Raw genomic sequence first — 6,148 nt, 5'->3', positions numbered from 1 at the left:
CGCCGTGAGTGCCTGCCTCCCGTTCGCGGTCACGACCCGGACGGCGTGATGCGTGAACGCCGTCGAGCCTTGTGCTCGCATGCTTTGGGATTTCCCAAATAAAGGGCGGTGCTTCGGCACTACTGTGTACTGTGTTCTCGTATCGGCGAACCTCGTTGGGCTGCCGTAGGCATGAGAGCCCGCGTGGTTGACACGCCGGGAGCTAGCGTGGGGGCCTACCCCAGAGTGCTGGCAAGCTCCCCGAGGAACCCCTCATATCCCACATGGCGCTAGTAAAGATGGTTGGAGTTCGTTTCCCCGAAGTCCGGTGTCGATCAGGAACCTAATCACCCTGGCTCCGGTTGATTTGGCAGGAGGCTGGCAGGGCGATGGTGTTGAAATTCTTGGAGATGGCGGTCGAATGGACGATCTCGAGGCGTTGGGGTTGATTAAGTGAAACGAAGGTTTATATACAGCTAGTTACAGTAGGATAACTAGGAACATGAGTAGTAAAAGGAAAAACTTCGAACTTCAGCTAGACGCTGGCTCCGAGTGCGCAACAAATCACTCGAGCTCCTCAACTTCGTCTAACTCTCCTATTCTCGGAGCGTACACAAACCGCTCGAGAAACGACGGCCGAGACCCTGTCTCACCGCAGGATCCGTCTAGTTGCCCGGTACGGCGCTGCACCCTAAACTTCCGACGCGATCCTAACCTTTATCCTAGGGGGCTTACAAATCCCAACCTAGCTTCAACGGCCGAAACTCCTAGTCCCGCCGGGAACTGCCCAGCTCGGCGCTCAGACAAGAACCATTTCCAACGGCCAAGTTCGGCCTTATAAAACCTCGAGATCACCCTCTCTCGGGAACGCCCCTGTAGCGTTCGTACACGCGTAAGGGAGTGCCCAAATTCACGTAGAAAGCTGTCACTCAGCACGCCACGGAATATTCATTGAGGCGCCGCCATCTTTGGGTCAACGGCACGCTCGCAGACGAGCAGGTGCGTGCGACCCCGCGGGGTGAGAGCGAAAGACGGCGACAGTGCACTGTGCCGGCCGGGGCGCGTTAACAATGGTGTCTTGCGCGGCGCGCGCTTCGACGCCGGTAATCCCACTACCTCCGCGCGTCAGGCAGACGTTCCCGGAATCCGGCGGCGCAGTCTGCTTTCTCAATGGGGGATTATCCCTGTGGTATGCAGGGGACCACACAATCCGTCTCCCGTGCGCGCCGTGACGAATTGGCGACGGCTGCAGCGTAGAGTCTACAGCGCTGGGTCACCAGACAGAGTGGCGGGTTCTCACGCGCAGCCCGGGCGCCTGGCCGCTAATCTCATAAGTGGACCTTACAACTCCCCCCTTTGAGAGGGTTACTGGACCTCTTGGTTCAGTCAATTCAAAAAGAATTTAAAAGGGCCACTCGCTTCATCTCTCCTTCAGTAATAACAGCGGAACAAACAAACAAACAAAAAACCCGTGGAAGGAGCTAGGTATAACCACAAATGAGGCCCCTTCCATTTCTGCAGCTGATCCGAACCCTCTCTCACCTAAACTACAAACACAACCTATTCACTAGCCGTTCAACAGGGACGGAATACTTTAGCAAACCGGAAACACACCAAAAAAAAACTAAAAACACTAAGTGCGAGTAAAAAGAAATTGGGTGTGTCTCCGGGGCCCGTAAACGCCACGAACAACGAGACAACTCAACCTACTACACACTGATTCGCGCTATAACAGCAAACACGCACAGGCATTCCGGCACTCGACAACAAGAACAAAAGGAATAAGGACTGGCAAAGAACACGGGCAATTTCGCAGTCAACAAAAATAAAATGTTAAGAAAATTTGCATTGTAACTGTGCGCATGCACGCAAATGTCCTCCTTGACGGCGTAGCCTGACAACGTCCCTTCAAGAATGTTCGGCTGTGCTTCCGCTCACTTGCGGTGCACAGAAAGTTCAGTTCGGTGCGCGGATCGATCAATTCGGTGCACGGATCGAGCCCCCAAGGCCTCTCGTCACGCACAGCCACGGCACACACACACATACACACACACCACCAACGAAAAAGCACGGGTGAACGGGAACTTTCACGTCCATCGTGGCGGTGTTAAAAGGAAGCTGAAGCACTTTCCAAAAAAATTTGTGTGGCAGGCTCTGAATCAACTCACATGTAGTATTGTCTGGCACAGTCATTATGCTGAATTTATTATCACGCGTATTTTTATTAACCACTCTCGCAGGTGTCTCTTTTCTGGAGCTTCATTTAACCTAGAAAGAACGCCTCAGATGCCAAGAAAGTGACAAGCACGTTAGTCCTCGTAGTTCTACTTCGGGCGAAGTATACGCAGCGGACCTAATAAATAAATTTTGGGTATTCGTTTTATACTTTCAAAACATTCAATTCACTTCCCCACCTACCCTTTTCCACCTACCGAAAATGCCCAGTGCTGTTGATGCCGAGTCATAAAGTGCATTCGGTATTTAAAAAGACATCCCCCTCGCGAGGGGCACGATCAAATGCACAGCATTTCCGAGGGGGTGCGCCGGCAAGTCGTATCTCTTGATCGCGGGACCCGTGTCGCCATCTTTTGGAAGCGCGGGACAACTTGTGGCGCTTTCGAAACAAACGAGAAATGAGTGAAGGATATAAGGCGCGTTCGGTGCATCGAAATCTGTGTCGGTTTCGTGGCTCGGTCGGTTGTGCGCCGGGCACCTTGCGTTCCGCCCGCGGCGTCATGGGTTCGAAACCGGGCGCCGGAAACTGTTATTTCTTCCTGGCTGCGGACTACGACAAGGCGCGCCTGCGGACTACGACAGGGCGCGCATGCGGACTACGACAGCGCACGCCAACGCCGCGTGACATTGAGAGTTACTAAAATGCTATGCATTTAAAAATTTGAGTTAGATTAACAGTTATATAGTTTCTTGCGCGTTGATTCCAAATATCACATTGAAATTTATCGTACATGAGTCCAAGTGGCATTTATCTTGCAAAAAGCACGGCCCCGTTTGAAAGACGCGCGCTTTTCGTCTTTTGAGGCCCCTGATTGGTTGCGCCCGTCATGACGTCAAAGGAGGACACCGTTCGGCCGCGCGGGTTGTCGGAAGCATTGCGAACGATCGCACGGTTGCCTTTGGGGCAATTTAGCTTGCAGTTTAATTTTCGCACATGACTGGATGTTTGTTTTATAATTTCCCGTGCTGTTGGTTCAATTATCTTGGAGCTTAAATTTGCTTTACACGACAGATAACCCCAAAGCAGTGACTGTGACGTCGACTAGTGGGTTCCATCAAAATATTTTTGAATTAGGCAACCAGCATAGGGGGATTTTATACCTTACGTTAATATTAGGTACTGCCTTAAGTGTTTATTATTATACATAAAACCATTTAAGCCGAAGATTAATGGGAGTTTTATAAACAATCTACCAGCGAAAGGACGTACGTGCACTGCGCGAAAAAATAGCGTTCATGCGCTGTAAACGTATATGCGAGACACATCTTGCCGGTACACGCATAAACCAACAAGCAGACTCTGCTTCCGCATTTTCTTTGTTCGTTGTCGCCCACCCCAGCCCCGTTACTCATCCCCGTACACAGACCCACAGGCGCGCGCCATTTCGGCAGCGGCGCTACAGCGCCTCCGCGATTGCTAGCTGCACTTCGATGAGTGCCGTCTTACTGCTTCGCATGCATTTATTCTGAAAACACTGCAGCATACTAGTGCCTGCTCAGCATTATTGGCTGTAGTAGGGCTTGATTTTCGCTTGTACGTTGCGCATTCTGCTACAATAATACGGCCACCTCGTTATAATTAACAGACCAGTCGGACAAGGCAGTTGCGTTGTAGTTACGTTACTTTGGGTAACAATCACCAAACGTTTGGGATAATGAATCGTTGGCCTGTTTCAGCATTTCTAGATTTAGGCATTTACCACGCTACTCGGACAGAGGCCGTATATTTACTCTTCACTCCTAATTTTTTTTAGTATCATCATTATATATATCACCGACTATCATTGTAGCACACTTGAGGTTCAGTGACAACAAGTGCTTGCCAGGTTATAATATGCAGCCACAAGGAATCTTGGGCAAAAAATTAGGCCCCCGCAGTCAACACAACTTATGGCACGGTGGTGGTTCGGAGTGCTGTTTTTTTTTTTATTCCAGACAAACATCACCTTATCGTGACATGTATACTTGCAAAATAAGTAATCTGGTTGTCTTGGTTCTTTTACTTTGTAGGAATACTGTTTACCACTTAGCCGGGACAGAACTTCTATCAGGATTGGCCCCTTGTTTTAGTTTCGCCAAAAAAAAATGTTTTTTTGAACACTGTCCTGAGCCCATAGGGAAAGAAAACCGACGCGTTGAACGAAACAAGTATTTCCTGAACAAATGTGACTTGGTTTCTGGAATGGAACGAAACATCCCCGGCCAAAGTACAGCAGTATTCCCCATCCTTCCTAAATCTAGAATCTGATGTGAACATTCACGTCCGTCGCATCAAAAAAAAAAACCGCATTGGAGCGGTTTACAAAGTATTTAACGTAGTGTAGTATATTCTCTGTCATCAAGCACAGCCACCTCGGCTGTCGCTTCCGTATGTTATCAAGCATCCCGGCGTGGCATTATTCTGCTTAGGAATACGGCATGATAACGTATGCCTCGTTTGGCGTTCGTGCATACTTTTTGAACACGAAAATTGTACAAATGAGTGCTATCAACCACAACAACAACAAGTATCATTCACAAGGAAACACGGCGAAAAGAGCATGGCCGAGGCGGCAGAATCCGGCCGGAAGTCCAGGTATGACGTTTTTCAGCCGGTTTTCGCCCGCGCTCTTCGGTCTTCCGGCATCGCGCGGCGAGATGGGGGCGGGGCATCGGGCCACTTTTGTTTGCTCATTGCGCCGCTTCTATTGCATGTATTGCGAAAATATTTCGTACACATGAACTATTCAATGTGTACTTGGTGCTAGTCAACTTTTCTTTTAATTCTAAAACCGCTTCACCTTCCCTGTAAGGCTGGGAGGCAATTCAATGGTGCCCCCCCCCCCAAGCAACATTGTGAAGGCGCGACAGTGCGTCCGCGCATTTCCAAACCCTCTGCAAATGGCCCCGACCGTGGAGCGCTGCAATGTCAACCAAAGTCTTGACAATTTAGCCTCATGAGGCGAACACAACTTCGGGGAAGATGGAGTGGTATCGCAAAATGCGACTTCGCTTCCTGTCCCATAGGCCAAGTGGCCAAGGCAATGCTGCGCGCTGGCAGCGTGAACGCAGGGTTGATGCTGGAGCCGAATGGTGGCCCGCGAACGCGACGACCTTCACGGGATCATTCTTTCCCCTACGCACAGACTGCCCTACAACAACAACCTCACAAGCGCCTGTCATTACCAAAAACCGCTCGTGCACGCTAGGTGCATTCTGAGCAGCGGCCTGACGAAGACAGTTTTCAGGCTGTCCCAGCACGCACTCATCCTGGCACAACTCAGAACTAGGGCCTGTGACACACTGCCAGGTCGCAGAACTTAGTGCGTCAACCAATCCAGCGCGGCTCCCGACTAAATCTCGGTAATGGCCGCAACCAACACTAAAGCTACGAAGCTCTAACTCAGACACCGGTTTCGCGAGACCGCCGATTGCGTCTCGTTCCTCTGTTTCAACTGTAGCTGCCTCCTCACATGGTTTTTCCCTTTCCTTCGCAACCTCCTCGGGAGCTCTCATTCTTGGTTTCGCAGTCTCCACGCATGCGTTTTGGTGTTCTCCATTGGCCTCCTCGGTTACACTCTTACCATCAAGACTACCTAACCCACGCGACATCTCCGTATCGTTCCTATCCACGTTAAATGCTCTCAGCTCCTTGTCTTTCGCCCTCTCGCGTTCTCTCTCACTTCCTCTTCCATTTTCCACATGTTCAACCCAGTCTACCTTCTCAGCTCCCTTATCCGCCTTTAACTCCTGCTTTTCCTCAGCCTGATCGTCAACTCCGTCTCTTTTTCGCTCCGTCTCGTCACATGCTTTCTCGTCTTCTATCTCCTTTTTCTTCTGGGCGAACTCCTGAACGCCCGACACGGAGGTCGCTTTCTCGTGCGACTTTCGAGCGCAATTGGGAGCGCGGCGGGCCCCAACACTTTCCTGCGCGACTCCAGTCTCCTCCGGTGCA

The sequence above is a fragment of the Haemaphysalis longicornis genome, unplaced genomic scaffold (assembly GCF_048455015.1).
Source record: "Haemaphysalis longicornis isolate Haplotype H1 unplaced genomic scaffold, Haemaphysalis longicornis Haplotype H1 scaffold_4, whole genome shotgun sequence".
In the NCBI taxonomy this organism is placed as follows: domain Eukaryota; kingdom Metazoa; phylum Arthropoda; class Arachnida; order Ixodida; family Ixodidae; genus Haemaphysalis; species Haemaphysalis longicornis.
This window is presented reverse-complemented; position numbering follows the sequence as displayed.